This window comes from Equus przewalskii, chromosome 17, assembly GCF_037783145.1.
Source record: "Equus przewalskii isolate Varuska chromosome 17, EquPr2, whole genome shotgun sequence".
In the NCBI taxonomy this organism is placed as follows: Eukaryota; Metazoa; Chordata; class Mammalia; order Perissodactyla; family Equidae; genus Equus; species Equus przewalskii.
Window position 1 is genome coordinate 12,262,808 of NC_091847.1, and position 16,734 is coordinate 12,279,541.

General features: G+C 45.1%; 1 long non-coding RNA gene across 6 annotated transcripts in view; it reads right to left on the reverse strand.

Moving 5' to 3' along the window:
- The window catches only part of LOC103560732 (uncharacterized), a 160,256-nt gene that overhangs the window by 64,293 nt on the left and 79,229 nt on the right, over positions 1 to 16,734 (reverse strand). For 3 of the 6 annotated variants that reach the window (XR_011528678.1, XR_011528677.1, XR_011528673.1), the window contains exon 1: positions 2,441 to 2,688. The exons of the other annotated variants lie outside the window; for them this stretch is intronic. This is a non-coding gene — a long non-coding RNA (uncharacterized lncRNA). Of the gene's footprint in view, positions 1 to 2,440; positions 2,689 to 16,734 lie in introns of those variants that run through there. 6 annotated transcript variants of the gene reach the window in all.

A 16,734-nucleotide genomic window follows, 5' to 3' on the forward strand; every position in this document is an offset into this window, starting at 1 on the left:
CCAGCGCTCCCTTGGGAAGGGCAGAAGGCAAATTTTGGGCACAATTTCAGCTTGATGGTGTATTGTTGGGAGTCGCCGTACGCTGGCAGGGGACCATCTGTGTGAGCCTCGCTGGCGTTTCTGCCTCTGGGGTCGAGGATCCTGCAGTCTGAATTCATTTTCTCTTGGCAAAATGGATCTGTCCGCTCCTGCGAGCAGAGACAGAGCAGGAGAGAGGGCCCAGAAAGCTTATTGCGTGTCACATCGCTCTTGAAAATCACATTTTTATGAGTGTAAATGAATCAGAAACATATGGATGAAATTTCCTGGCTGGATGTGAGCAGCCTCGTACCCCAAGCAGTGCCCTCAGAACGGATGCTTGGAATGTCAATGCTGGTGCCAGAATCCCGGGTGGAAAGGTCAGGCAGGAGCCCCCCTCCACCCTGGGACCCCACCCCCACCCTCGGACCCCACCCCTCCAGCACAGACCCCTGCAGCACAGCCTCCTCATGGATCTCACCAGACCTGCAAGAGATTTTCCTGTGCCAGACCACTTCCCATTCCCCAACCAGCTCGTTCTCTTCTAATAACGAAGGTTGAGAGTGTGTGTGCACGTGCACATATACAAGCACATGAGTACACGCATGTTTCTACTCCCCCAATACATGTTGTGAACAAAGAGGCCAGGATGCACAAAAAGTTGCAAAATGATGATGTCTATTTCTGTTTATATGATGAAATCTTCCTACAGAAAAAGTAACTTCTTAAATAGAGAGATAAATACTAGCACTAGATAGATGAGCAGTTGCAGAAAAATTCAGCCACGTGGTTGTGGCATAAAATTCCTGGATATGAATGGAGAGCATTTATTGAACTACTAACTACTGTTTAAAGCCCTGAGAAGAGACATCAATCTTCCAGAGTTCTGAATCTGGCTTTGTGTTCAGCACCTACATTTTCAGCCAGAGCAAAATCACAACCAAGACTGGTGTTGTTTTCCTCATGTATGTATGTAGAAGTCAAAAGTCATCATGACTGGGATGAAAATATACACAGATGCCTCTGTCAACAGAATGTCTGGAAACCTCTATGGACGTAACATGGGTGAGTAAGTAAGTGTGGGCTTTGATGCCAGCAGCACAACGGCTGAACTGTAGCCTTGCCTTTTGCTTGCTGTGTGACACTGGGCCAGTCACTCAATCTCTCTGAGCAGTTCCCTTATGCATAAAATCATGAGCATTAAAACCTATATACTATATATATATATATATATACACACACACATGCACACGTACATATATATATCTCAGACCCTGAACATAAAAGTCTAACAAATGATAGCTATCATCAGAATGAAAAGTTTCTCATTTATGTTTTAAAACTAGACCTTCAGAATCATCCAGATTTTGAGCTGAATTATTGACACATGTCTTAAACTCAGGTGTAGTCCCAGATGAGAGCCCAGTTTCTCATTCTCTGTTCTTCAGCCCACATCCTCACCTTGGCCACCAAACTGGGCAGTTCAAAGTAGTGATGTCCGACTGTCCCAGGCACATTTGGGGAGCTTGCTCTGGTTTTGCTCTGGCCGGTGGCTGCGCCAGCCACATGAGGTCAGCGCCTTAGCTGCTTGCTTGTTGTCTGCATTTTGCTCTTACGAGCCTCCAGCTGCCTGTGAACACACCACTCTAGACACGCCTTCCCAGTGGGTCCAAGCCCCGTACCTCTGCCATTATTTCTCAGGGAGCAATAAAGTTGGAAAGCTTTTCTCGAGTCACTTGACACTTCCTGTCCTGCCAGAGGACTGTAGCAAGCTCGGCTTGACCCTGACGCAGTTCCTCCGCCCTAAGTTTTGTTTGCTTACCAAGTAAAATCCAAATTCTTTGTCTTACCACATCTCACTCCTGCCTCCCTCATCAGCTCCCTTCCAAGATCCTTTCAACTCTGGCCAGAGAGGTTTACTCATCCTTCTCCAACCACATCCGGCTCATACCTAGCCCTGTGCCGCTCCCTGGGCTGTTTTCTCCCCTACTCTCCTCTGCTGGATATTTGACTAAGTTCCAGCCCTCCTTGATGACCTCAACCCCCGCCTCCCTCAGTCTCATATTCTCCACCTTCAAAACAGGGAGCCTTCCCAGCCTGCTCCAACCCATGTGGTCTTCCCTTCCTCTGGCTGCTCCAGCACATCCAGCATGTGGATGGCAATGCCAGTGCACAGCCGAGTGTGCAGAGCCTGGTATGGTCAGAGAGTTCCTGTGCACATTCTAGCTCCCACTCTGGGTGTAAGCCCCTTGAGGGCAGGAACTATGCCTCCTTGTACAGGCTCTGTAATGGACAGTTCATTAGTATTGTACTACCAGAAAGACAGACTAGAGGGGTTGGAGGTTGACATGAAATAGAATTTTGTTGATAAAAAAGTTGTTTACTTACTGTTTTAATGTATCATCTGTTCTTTAGTTCTTACCGTTTTATTCTCTAGAAACAATTTGGCCCTTCGAATCCCTGTCAGGCAAGGACAAACTGCAAGTCCCCAGCTCTGACTGAGATGGGGGACTTGAATGGAAGCGCCACGCCCACTAAGAAGCATCATCGAATGTCCCATCAGAAAAGTGCTTCTTCTCTTCCTTTGCCCTCCCCTGCCAGACAGTAGTCCCGGGTCAGCTGCAAAACTGCAGAGTCCAAGGGGGCCTCCTCCGAACTGCAGGGCTCGGGCCTCCTAAAGGGAGAGAGGAGAGTGGAATCCTGAAACAGAGACTAGGGAGGGCTCTGGGTGGGGACAGCCTGTGTGAAATCCCACTGGGAGATGCATGCGCCCTGTATCCACGTTATATTATGGTTACAACCCTGGTCCATCATCTGCTTGGGGTGGACAATAAGCCATTTAAACTGAAAATACAAGCATAAAATGATTGTATTTTGCAGACCATTCCTAGAACATGATCTAAAGCAAGTCATTTAATCTTTCTACATCTCAATTTACCTACAAAGATGAGAATTGCACCTACCTCATAAGATAATTGTGAAAGTTATCTCAAAAAAAATAAAATGTGGTACATTCATGCAGTGGAATATTATTCAGCCATAAAAAAGAATGAAGTACTGATACGTGCTACTGAGACATACATGGATGAACCTTGGAAACACTATGCTAGTGAAAGAAGCCAGATGCAAAGGCTACATATTACATGATTCCATTTATGTGAAACATTCAAAATCAGTAAATCCATAGAGACAAAAAATAGATTAGTAGATGTCAGAGGCTAGGGAGATGGAGGAAAGGGGGATGACTACTAATGGATACGGGGTTTCTTTTTGGGGAGATGAAAATGTTGTGGAATCATAGAGTTGTGATGGTTGCACAACCCTGTGAACATATCAAAAAAACACTGAATTTTACGTGGTTTTTTTTTAGGAAGATTAGCCCTGAGCTAACATCTGCTGCCAATCCTCCTCTTTTTGCTGAGGAAGACTGGCCCTGAGCTAACATCCATGCCCATCTTCCTCTACATTATATGTGGGACGCCTACCTCAGTATGGCTTGACCAGCAGTGCCATGTCCACACCCAGGATCCGAACCGACAAGCCCCAGGCAGCTGAAGTGGAACGTGTGCACTTAACCGCTGTGCCACCAGACTGGCCCTGAATTGTACACTTTTAAAGGGTAAATTTTATGGCATGTGAATTATATCTGAATTGTTTTAAGTGTGAAAAGACAATATAGACAATCTGTTTGGCACAGAGCCTGGCAGATAGATATACAAGCTCAGCAACTACTGTAGTGATTAGGTTAAGGATTATCAGACAGATAAAAGAAAAAAGCTAAATGTGGGATTAAACTTTGGTTCTTCCATTCATTAGCTATGCTGAGTGACCTTGGGGAAGTTATTTCAATTTTCTTAGATTCTGCTTTTGCAAAGGTTAATTGGGGGCCATAACATGCATCTCACTGTGAGTGTTAGGTAACATATCTAAAGCTCATTCACACAGAGCTTGGGATGATATAGACGCTCAATAAGCCACAATCCTCTCCCTCTTTATTTCCTACTAAACCTCATTCCTATAGTAATTCTCAGAGCACAGCTGGAGCTGACCAGGAGTTGGGGTTCCATGCATGGAACTAATGAGAACCCAGCAGGGATGCTGGGTGGGACCATGCAGAGTGCTTCCGCAGAGAGCCCCAAAACAGAATTACCAGAAAGGCAAGCAAGAATGCAGTCAGGAAGGGAAGCCGGAGGTCAGCGCTGAGGACGCAGGTCCAGGAACTGAGTCAGCAGAGTCTGACTCTGGGTGTGGCCGCAGAGTAAGTCAAGGGGTCAGGGACCAAGCAAACAAGATCTGGGAGCCAAGACAAACTGTCAGGATAAAGGCCATGAAAAAGGCAATGGTGTTGGGGCCCAAGGCAAGGCCAGACCTGTTTATTTAAAAGATACTAAACTAGATTGGACCTAAGACCAATATCTGTTATCCCCAACTAGTCAGTAAATCATTCTCCCTGTCGTAGAAACCTATGGAAAGGGAGGGTCTGGAGAGGAGAGGGGGAGGGGAGAAGGGGTTCTTGGGACCTGGACGTGATCAATCATCACCACCTCTCCCCGCACGATGCCGTAGAGTGTGCAGCAGCTGGGGGTGGGAAATCCTTTCTTGAAAATTCTTCATCTCCTTATCCCACAGTCCAACAATCCTGCCAAAATGTTGCCACAGGATAAATTTAAGAACAAAATGCAGTGATTTGTTAGATGCACAATTTCTGAGATGGGAGGCTTTTGCTCAAGAGTTGAAATGGTTGCATTGACAAATGTTGGTGTCCACTGCTGCCAGCTGTCTGGTGGGGGGGGGGGGGCGGGGGGAGGGGAGAGAATTTGATCCCGTGAAGAAATTCCTCCTGGCTGTCTCTTAATCTATTCTACGATCAATACTAACACTGTCAAAATACTTAAACTCTCCTTCCTTATTATCACCCGTGTATGTATGAATTCATTACCAAGGCCAGATGCAGAACAATAAAGGGTGTGTGAGATAAAGCAAGGGCAGATTAGTTTATTAGAATCCATAAGGAAGGTACCTGGTCAGCATAATAAACAATACCAGGCACCCTCCCTGCAAGCAGTGGGAGGGATGCAGTTTTTCCTCCTTCTGTTCCACAGAGATAGATCCATTTCCATACAGGCCAGTGATCCGAGGGCAGAGGCACATATGTTTTTGCTTAGAGCCTGTATCTCCAGTGATGTCCAGGCTGTTCTTCGGGGACTTGGCCAACACAACTTAGTAGAGTTTGGGCTGGCAACAGCAGACATTCTGCATTTCAATAACTTCTCCTTTCGGGAGAGCACACTGTGCCACAAGTCAGAGGCTGAGGTCTGGAGCCCACTGGGAATGCAACTACAGTCACGCATCACTTAATAACAGGGATACATTCTGAGGATTTCATTGTCATGTGAACAACATAGAGTGTACTTACACAAACCTAGCCTACTACACACAATCTTATGGGGCCATCATGGTATATGTGGTCTGTCATTGACTGAAACATTGTTATACGGTGCATGACTACAACAAAGAGTCTTGAAAGCTTTTGGCTGCTAGGAGGATGCTAGGGTTCTCATTAGATGGGCTCCACATCCTGATTTGCAAATTCACCCACTCCCTGATACACATACCCACTTACTTATACAAATTTAGGTCCACAGACATGTGCACATCCATGTGCATATCCCATGTGCATATGCATCTCACACACTCACACATACACACATAAGTACCCTTGTGCACACATGGTTGAAAATATACCACACGCACACATACACATTGTTCATTTGTACGGGCACACTCATACAAACCCACAGATGCACATGTGCATGTGCACACACACACACACTCACACACACTCCCTTCACGCATGCAGACATGTAGTTCCTCATATCCATGGCAGGGATTCTAAGACAATCTTGTGGTGCCAAAATTATAGCCATATTTATAGTCTTCCAGACGATTGAACCCCACTATAGAAGTGACATTTTTTAGGAGATATAATGAAAACAATTACAGCGTTTGCTCTAACACAAGAAGTCTATAAATCACTGCGCCTGCCTCCCCAACAAAAGGAAGAAACAAAGCATTGTTAAGAACATAACTGAAATGTGACCAGGTATTAACCTCAGACAGACCTTAGAGCAGAAACACCAAGGCACGATATTAACACAAGCCAGTAAATAAATAAAGGCTGATTTAGCCACCAGCAACTTCTGAAACCATTCTGATTTGAGGTGAATGAGAACCCCAGGGTGGTTTTCCCATTTGTCAACCCACACACATTTCGTGGCTTTCAAATAAGGACAGATTTCCTGAGTTCCTTTCGGTTTGGGAATATTATTTCTGCTAATGGCATTTTTAAAGGTCCAATCAGGCCATTTGCTTGCACAAGAAATGTAATGGAAATGAGTAGCATCTTTTTTCTTGTCATTTTCCAGTTTGACAAAACCACATCTTGGAAGTAGAGTAGAAATTTTGGCGGCAGTTTGCCTCAGACCCCAAACCAGATATACAGACAATCAGACAAATTGTTTAATGGGGTTATATTTGTTCCTAAACAGTTGGCAATAGGAGTTACGATTTTCTTAGACTCAACCCGAATAAGCATTGACTCTTCCCTCCCTCCCCCTCCTGCATGGGACCTCCCACTGCCCATCTCAAACTCTAATAAACAAATCCCTTTCTTATACCGTCATCCTCAGAGAAACGTGAAGCGAGTTGTTCTGGAGTTGAGTTCACAGACGCTCTCTCAGGGCCACAACACTGTGCTGGGAGAAGTGGAAATCCTGTGGCCAGAGAAACTGGAGTGGGAGGAGATTAGGGGTGAGTTGGGATGAGGGGGGAAAGTTGGGCAAAAACTCTTGAGTCTGAGAAGTCAGAGCCCTGGGTGCTGCCTGGAATTCCAGAATGGGGAAAGAGATCTCAGCTGCTTTCATATGGAAATTGGCCTGGAAACGGACTTTGTCTCTGGGTGGAACTGAAGCCAAGACCAAGTTCAGTGAACCTAACACACCGTTCAATCAACTATTGAAACCCAGGAGAAGAGGAGGCAGGAAAGGGAGGGCAGAGGGTCGAAGAGGCTCAGCTTTCATTTGGACTTGGTTGTGGAGGTGGCGGTAAGGAGGAATTATACACTGGAAACAGCTTGAAGGCAAAACCCTGTCTATCCAGAGGACGTACTCAGCTGGGCTTCAAGTGAAAGAAGAGAAGGGGGAAGATGGAAATAAAGGAAAGCAAGCAAGCAAAGCAAGAGAAAGAAAGGAAAGAAGGAAGGAAGGTAAACAAAGCAATGAGATGCAGACACATAAGACGATGAGTGTAACAGGAAGAAGGAAGGAACTTGAACTTGCCTATACCCTACCAAGATTCCCCCAACCCTCCACCTTAGAAAAAGGCTTTCAGAGACGGGAAGATTCTTAAAGCAGACACAGACTGGACCTTGAAGGCTTAGTTTTGGACTTGTTCTTAGTTTGTTTTGTTTTTATTGTATCTTTAAAGTTAAAGAAGCATCTACTCTTTGAAAAAATAAGCTAATATAGTTTCTTCCTAGATACTTTTTTGGGGACCAGTTTCCTGTCTTTTGTTCTTGATTTATTATTGCCTTTATTTGTTCTCCCCTATTTGGTTCATTTTATTCTTATTTTAAAAGAACAGCTCCAAAGACCCTTCTATTTTCATGGAAATTGCTCAGTAGTAACAATTTCAGATAGCTTCCAAAAGAATAATCCTCAGGCTGGCTGTTTCACCCAAGATGCTTTGCAGCATTTCACATAACAATTTACTAATTAATGACAAATTAAATGGAATTTGGTAAGAAGAATCAGAGGTTAGAGTACTAGTGTATATTGTGTGTAAAAAGGTATGCAAATAACTTCAGCCCATTTGTGGTTCATCAGTGGGAAATAATAGCTATTCTACTCGAAAATTTCAAATGCAGGAGGGCTGCCGCACAGAAGCAGAATTTGGAAATTACTCGTCGTTTTAATTTTTTAACAGTTTCTTAGATTAGACACTGTTCCTTCATTTTAGAGGCACAATGAACTTAGTCTTTTTGTTTTAACAACTTTAAAATCATAGAAATTCGGCTATATTTTGCTGCTTATATTAATTGCATATTAGGAGGCAAGAAGCAATGTTGGGAAATCAGCAACTGGAGTTTTCATCTTTCAGAGCAGAAAAAGAGTCACTGACTCGATTCTTCTAGAGCAGGCGTTGGCAAATACAGCCTGCAGACCAAATCCAGTTTGTCTGTTTTTGTAAATAAAGTTTCCCCGGAACACTACCACACTGATTCATCTACATACTGTCTATGCCGGCTTTCACCCCACCGTGGCAGGGTTGCAACAGAAATCTTGTGGCCCATAAAGCTTAAAATATTTACAATTGTGCCCTTTACGGAAAAATTTGCCAATCCCTGTCCTAGAGGGTAGAGTTGGAAAGAGGACACTTATCATAAAGAGAGAATAAAGGTTTTAACTGAGAAAATATTGAAATTATTGTAATGTGTCCTGCCACTACTTAAAGCCCACAAATGGTCATTATCAATCCAGCTGTCGCAAAATTTGCCAAATGTTCTTTTTTGCTCAATGTGCATTCAGGGGTGCTCTTTCTTTAGCCCGTTCTGTACCTCAATGAGCAGGCCACTCACCTCAGGGAAACACTGGTAGTTCCTAATAAGAAAGGCTTTGCAAACAGTGAAATGTGTCCGCTCTCTGTGGAAATTCTGGGTGAACGCAGAAGGTTTCCTACATGAAATAGGATCATTGCTTTGGACATATGTCAATTAATTTCTTTTTATTGTTTCTAATTTTGAGAGTGAGACAAAATGTCTTTACCTGTCCTTATTTTTCATCTTCAATTTATCTTCTTTTCAAAATATTAATGTCTAAAAGATATTCAGGACCATAAAAATTTCTTATTACATTTAATGTTCTTCCTTGGGATGTAGAGTGCTACAACCGTGCATCAGTTCAACTCCTGAACATTCCATTTGTGTTGATGGGGGCAGAAACAAAGGCCAAGACAGAATACCCCTCACACGCCCACAACTTGGTATCACCCAATGGCATATCACAGCATGACCAAATATCAGCTTAAAGCAACAAACTTTAAGGAAACTTAACTGATCGTTATTTTTCCTCATTAGTAGATTATGTGTTTGAATTGCCTGGCTGCTCCAGCACCATCTCTGTCTGCCAGCACAGTCTCAGCCCCTTTTGTCCTGGAGCTTACAATCTCTAAAATACATCAGTGTGCATGGTAAACCTGGTGGTTTGGGAGGAGAACTGGACTAAGCATTTGCAGTTTGACTGACTGTGAGCAAATAATACGACCTGAAGACTCCATGTTAGAGGAGAAAACGGGATTGGTTCAGCATGTCCAAATTTGGTATCTGTGTCACCTCTTCATGATCATTTCAACAACTAATACTGAGCACCAACTGTGCCCCAGCACTGTGCTAGGTGTTGGGTAAGCAGCTGAGAAAAAATTGATATGACCCTGCCCTCGGGAAGGTTGCCATTTTATGACTGTTGTGTGAGAAGGGGGTGAGGAAGGTTAATGAAAAATAAATACACACACAAATATATGATGACAAATTATGACCTTTGCAATGAAGAGACATTAGTGGAGGGGATTCTACTTTAGGCAGGGAAGGCCTCTCTGAGGAAGGGACATTAAAGGTGATTCCTGAAGAACGACCAGCTAGAAAAACACTGATTGGGTGGAGGAGCATTTCAAATAGACTGTGCAACGTGGGGAAAGGTGCTGAGACTGGAAAGAGCTTTGCACAGAGAGTAATTGTAGTAAGACCTGCACCCACGGCAGACAGTGCTAATCGATCACAGCCCTCTTTTCTGTTGAAAACAGACAAACCTCAGAATTCTCAACACAGCATTCCAGGCAGCCACTACTAATCAATTGGAGTTGATAAACGAAGAAATCTTTTTGTCATCCCTGAACCACATGGTTCCAGAAGGTCCTTCTAGCCCTGAAATTTTATGATACTCTGATTCTCATTTTACTCAGTATTTGAATACTACTCTTGGTCTGAACATCTTTCGTGTACCTGTTTTCTTCCAACTTAATGAATTCCTGGAGATAATGAGGCTTCTCTCTCCTCCCATTCCTTTCAGTTCCTACAGGCAAAGCCTATTTCTACACCTATATTCTAAAGGGTCTTCAAATTCCCTTTCCCCGGTGGAGTCTCACCCATGTGTATGACTTAGCTATTGCTATTTAACCAACCACATCAAAACCTAGTGACTTGATAACAACTTTCCTTTCCCCAAGCTTCTATTGGTTGGCTGGTCAGTTCTTACTCCCACAGCAACATTCAGTTGGGGGCTGGGTTCAGCCCTAGGCTTTTGGGAGGGCAGAGATGGCTCAGCCTCTCTCTCTGCTTGGTCCTTCACCCTCGCATCTTCCTAGCATGGCAGTCTTGGAGCAGGGTCACGAGAGGGAGAAGCAGAAAGCGCAGGGCCCCTTAAGGCATAGTTTCAGAAGCCCGATCACATCACTGCTTCCACATTCTATTAGTCAAAGCAAGTTCACAAGGCCAGTCCATAGTCAAGAGCCCTCCTTTGTTACGGGAAGGGCGTCAAAGACACATTGTAAAGGGCCCTGCATACAGGAAAGGGGAGAATTTGGGGCCATTTTTTATCCAGCCCAACAAAACCTTATTTCAAAATTGTTGAAGTAGAACAAACAGCCAGGCTGCCTAACTCTTAGCCCATTGTTCCCCCTATTGAACACTCTCAGGCCTTAAGGAGTTGCTTGCCAGTTGGAAATTGGGAGACTTAAGGAAATCATGATAACAGTTCCTAAAAGTAAGGCTGGCCCTGAGCCTGATGCAGCTAAAGACAAACAGAAACTTTCAATTTGGACTAGGTCTGTTTATTACTATCATGACACCATTTCATTGAACCATGGAGGTTCCTGATTAGTTCAATTCCCAGAGGATGAGAGAGATCACTCACCTCTGAACCACCCAGGACTTCTCCATTATGATGTATCTGCTCATCACTTTCTACCTTGTAGAGACAGCATTGAGTTTTGTAGACATCACAGTAGAAAGAGCTCAGACTCAGGGCAGACAGATTTGGATCTTGAATGAACCTCATACTAGCTGGGTAGCCTAGAGTAAATCTCTCTGCCTCAGTTTCCTCATCTGTTCAATGAGCAAGTGGCAACTTGCAAGGTTGTTGTAAGAATTAACGGAAATAAATGCAAAGCTTCTAGTGAACTTGCTAACAGACAGTGGGTACTCAATAAACGGTGGCTACTATTGTTATTATAAGAGGCAGGCTTGGGCTGAGGTTTGAAGCATGAGAAGAATTCGGGTGTTGGGGAGCAACCTGACAGCAAAAGTACAGATGAGGAAACACACACCGTAACTCACTTAGGTAAAAATAACCAGCCCAACCTGGTCTCTTCCTTAAATTCAGCCTCTCTCCACTGGTTGAGGATACGAAGTAGGGAAGGAGGCTGAGGCCAGATACGCAAGGGTTTCGAATGTCTGTATAAGGAGCCGGGGTTTTTTCTAGCAAACGGTGGAGGGACACTGAAGAGAGAGTGACAAAATGAAAAACAATCAGAGGAAGACTGGAAGATTAGTTCGGTGGCCATGACAGGGTGGCTAGAGAGAGGCCAGAGGAAGGGGAACCAATTGGAAGGGGAGATGGTGAATGGAGGTAAAGCGTACTTGATAATTTCTTCCAAACTAATGCTTCTTATCTCATTGACGGAGGAGTTAGATGATTTAGAAATATGTCCACAAATTCTTTGACACTCTTCCTATGGAAAAACAGGGTCTATTTCCATTTCCTCTGAATATGGGTCCATCTCATGACTACCCTCTAATCAACAGAATGCCACAAAAGTGACTGTGTGGTACGTCAAAGCCTAGGTCATAACAGGCAATACAGCTTCCACCTGGGTCTCTTTCTCTCAGGCTGCTTGCCCTGGGAACCCAGCCCTTAGGCCATAAGGAAGGCAAGCAGCCCCACAAAAAGGCCATGTTTCAGCCTCAGCCCCATCTGAGGTCCCAGCTGACAGCCAGCAGCAAACTCCTAACATGCAAATGAGAGAGCTTCCAGATGATTTCAGCCCCTGCCTTTGATCCTCCCAGCTAATGATGAGTAGAAGAGAGATGAGCTGTCCCCACTAAGCCCTGCTCACGTTGCTGATTTATGAACAAAATAAATGTTGTTGGTATTTTAAGTCACTAAGTTTTGGGGTGTTTGTTACACAGCAGTAGATAACTGGAACCAGCTGTTGTAGATGCCGGTGAGGTGTCACACACACAAACTCATTCCCACATTTGCTCAGAAGGTCAATTATCCAGAAATCACAGTATTTTTTGCGGAACATTCCCAATCACATCACTCTCTCCATTCCCTTCATGGTATGTATTATAATGTGCAGCTATAGTATTCATTTGTCCATTTACTTGCTTCTTTGCTTCTCTCCCTGGAATAGGAGCTCCCTGAGTACCCTGATCTTGTCTTTCTGCTGTGTCTCACCACCTGGCTCGGTGCCTGGCACATGGCGGGCACGCTGTAAATATCTGTGGAGTAATGAACGAGCAAATCAACACCATGACACTTGGATGGGAGGGAAGTCTGAGGGAGTCTTTTTTCCTGTGTAGGGGCAATCCATTGATGTGCTTTATCTCTTCTAGACAATTCTGGAGAGTATGCAGAGATGGGGTAAGGGGATAATACTATTCCTTCCTTTATTCTTTTAGTCATTCAACAAAGCTTCCTTGAACACCTATTGGTATCTACACTGCAAAAATCAGAGCGTAGGAAAACAAACTAAGCAGCTCCTGCCCTCAGGGAGAGCCTCTTCCATCGAGAGAGGGAAATGGACACAGGCGCGGGGAATTACACAGCAGTGTGGCAAATTTGCACCAGACATGTAGAGAGGACAGAGGAATGCACAGAGGATGGTCTGTGGCCTTGTCCCAGGGCTTCACAATAAATCTCCTCCTCTCCCACACAGGGTCTCTCTTCTCCCCACTTGGGCCTTCTTTCCCCTGAGATTACTTCTCAGCCAGAAAGAGTCAGTGTGGCTGAGAAAAAGGCTCCCTAAGAAGGCCACGTGGGCAAGAGCCAGTTTCTGCGCCCTCCCGGGGTGCCCAGCATCACCTCTCTCTTCAGTCCACGGCCTCCTGGGCAGGACCTGCCTGCCCTGTTTGCACACTGGTCCTCAACCCCGGCAAACACAGAGCGGCAGGGAAGCCCACCAATCAGAGGGCTGAAATCAATTTTAATGGAATCCCATGACAGCATAAAATGTTTTTGTTGCAATATTGTCTCGATAAAAGGTATTGTAATATTTAAAATGTAATATTGATCCTTCTGCGAGGACCATAAATCCTTACAGATTTGAGAGCCTGACCACAGAGGATGGGCTGCCTGCCAGGGCACTGTGAGAAATGCATTGGCCTCGGACTCCACCGGCACCGAGCGGAGGAGGCCAGGCTGGGCTGGCCCTGGAGTTCCTCCCACATCAAAGCGGAGATGCTCTGATCCCTGAGCCGACATAGGAGAACTTGAGAGGGACTGTTTAAACACAGGAATCAAAATATGAAACTAAATCACCTGCTCGTGTTTTATTAGGCCTCGTTTTGAATCAATACAAGACCCGGGACCCATGATTCCTCACGCTGAAAGGGAATACTTTTTCATCCTAAAACGGAATCAGGCTGCTTAAGTAAAACAGATGTTACCGTTGAGCGCCTTACTCCGAGCCCTCCCCCCTTTTTTCATTTTCCCCCAACCCACCGGCTCTCCCTACACTGGAAAGAAGGGAGCTCCTGTCCTTGAAATGCAAGTCGGGGCTGGAAAATCCGGAGCCTTGGAATTTCTCAATCGAGAGCCCACAAAAGTTTTCTTTTCTGTTTACCGGGGAGGGAGACAGAGCGGGGGCAGGCAAGTCTGTGAGCAGAGGATTTGATGATACAGTGGCGACGTGAAAGGCAAAGAAGATTTTCATTTCCTGTGTTATGGGGTGCAAATAATATCAGTATGAAAAACCTGGCAGCGAGATCGGAGATAGCAGTTTTTACATTGATAAGTATTTGTTCATTTCCTGACAACAAAAAAATATAAATCTCTTCAGAAATTAAATGCCCCGGCTTGTTGGAGCACTTTTGTGGCGCTCCGTGCAAGGCTGGCTCCCTTTCTCGGGGCCGCGGCGGGCCGGATAATCACAGCATCAGTCATTATCCCGGGATCACGCGGGCGGCGGCAGCCGGGCGCGCACGGCCCAATTCGCCCACTTTTTGTGTCACTTATTTTCTCGGCGGGCCCGATTTGCATTTTAATGGAAGTAGTTTATAGACTTCTCCGCTGCCTTCAGAGTGCCACAAGTGGCATCATTAAGTGAGCTAAGCCGGATTAATGCTGATAGTAAAGTCAGATAATACAATAACAGAGGCCTCCGTTCCATTTGCATTAGGTGAGGAGCGCCGGGCTGCCTGGTGCCTGGCGATAATTTGTAAGCGCGATATGTTGTACTTGAGAGGATAAGATTAAATTTAGTGGGTTTAACTGTCATCCCAGTAAGTCAATTACTTCATCTTTTCAGCCTTTGAATTTCTTTTATAAATAAAATAAATGGAATATTGAGCTGCTCCGCAGCCATTTCGAGCTCCCATGAAGAAGAATTACACAGGCTGGGCCAAAAAAATAAAAGGCTTCGGATTCAGCTCCATAAACAAAATATAAACTCCATTCAGGTGCCAGCATGGCAGCAGCCCCGAAATATTGTCCATCTCTCATATCACAAGCATGACAGATTCCATTGTGACTTTAGTTTCTCCATAATAGGAAATATTTATGTCGCGCCTGGGTCTTTTCTATTCCTATCCCTCCCATTGTGGGAGGCAAACACTCCAACACAGAGCCATGTGCCTCCCCACTCCCTCCCTCCTGCCTCTTGTTGCCCAGCGCTAAATATTTAGTGTTGGGGGCGGATATGAAGCAAGCCCCATGACCCAGCTGACAGAACGGGGATGCATCAGATTTCAAGCAGGTCTCAGATAAACAGAAAGGGGCAACTTCTGTCACACGCTCTTCCTTTCCCCCACCCTGGCTTGTTGCCGCTGAAGATGAAATCTTTGGATGAAAAGTTTAGCCACCTAGCCTCAGTGAGTGGCATCTTGATAGAAGAAGGTCAATGTCTTTATTTATTCAAAGAGGGAGGGGAAGAAGTCCAGAAAAGAAAAGAAAATCAAGCAGTTAAATCCTTACAGGTGGCACCCACCAGTGCCGTTTATGCTTGGGAGGCCCCAAGTCTGCTATCTTCTCTACTGACTGATGAGCATACATTTTTAAAAAATAGGTCGTCTGTGTAACTGCTGTTCTTAACCACAGATGGATGGATGGATAGATGGGTGAGTGAATGAGAGAGAGAGAGACAGAGACAAAGGGCAAAATCTTTGCTGAATCCCCACAAAACTAGTGGCTCAGTAGCACAGCACAAGGAATAGATGACCCACTCCTGGCAAGAATCAGGAGTCCAGCTAAATAGACTTCACCGTGCATTCTCCATGCCCTGACCTGTTCTGGATGCTCCAGAGGAAAGGAAGTGTGTGAAACACTGTCCTTGAGAGGACTAGTCGTGTATTCTTTGGAGAGGTGCAGGAAAACATTCAGCAACGAGCCTTTAATAAATGAATCATGGGGATGCATAGATTAGAATAAAGGGCTAAATGCTCTCGGGGTCCTGCCACCCTCCCACCCTCTGCCCCCACTCCTCTACCACGCAGACTCGCTCCTCAGGTCATACCTCAACATGCCGTGCATCGGCACAGGCTATTCCTTCTTTTTGGAACGCCTTCCTCTTCTTTCCTCCCCTGGCTAAATCCTAGCCTTTTTCAAGACCTCAGTCATGCATTTCTTCCTCTGTGAGCCTGTCCAGCCCCCACAAACAGGTAGAAACTCTTTCTCGGAGCAACCTCTGATAACAACGCTGTGTGTACTGTCCTGCAAACATTTATTGACATGCTGCCTCCCTGCCATTCGATGGGTTTCTTCAGAAGATGACACTGTGTCTCCCTCATCCATTCATTTCTTCGTTCTTTCACCCATCGGGTACCGGATGTGGTGCTAAGTACTGTACTGAACACCAGGGACACAAGGACGAACAAGACACACTTCTTGCCCTCAAAGAGCTGAGTACAGGAGGTGAAGCAGGCCTATATGCAATTCTAATACAACACGTGGACATCTGTCTCCCTGGTGTTTAGCACAATACTTGACCTGCAAGTGATGCTAAACCCACGTTGGTTAAATGAAGTTTTAATGAGACATTGGGATTTAGCCTGGAAGATTCTGAAAATTCTTTAAGATTAGTTGTGACTGCTACCACATCTTCCTCTGCACCCTTCTTGGTCTCTAACCCTCTCCATCTTCAGTTTTACTGCCAAGTATTCCAGCAAAAGAGCTAGAGGAACCTCTCTAAAAGGAGGCATGAGGCTTGGGAAGGTGAAAGCAGAAAACCGTCTCAGAGGAAATGGAACTGTGAGTGCCCAGGGTTCTCCGGCCTGGTGAGGGACTCGCTCCATTTCAAGTCTCAGTGCACCACTCGCCCAATCAGAAATCTCCCTCTGAGACATCAGCTCACACTTGAATGCTTCTCGACCTCCTAGTCTGCAGCAGCACTATGTTAGTTAAATACTTTAGAGGAACATAAAAGTGACTCCGATGCTATCTTCAGTCC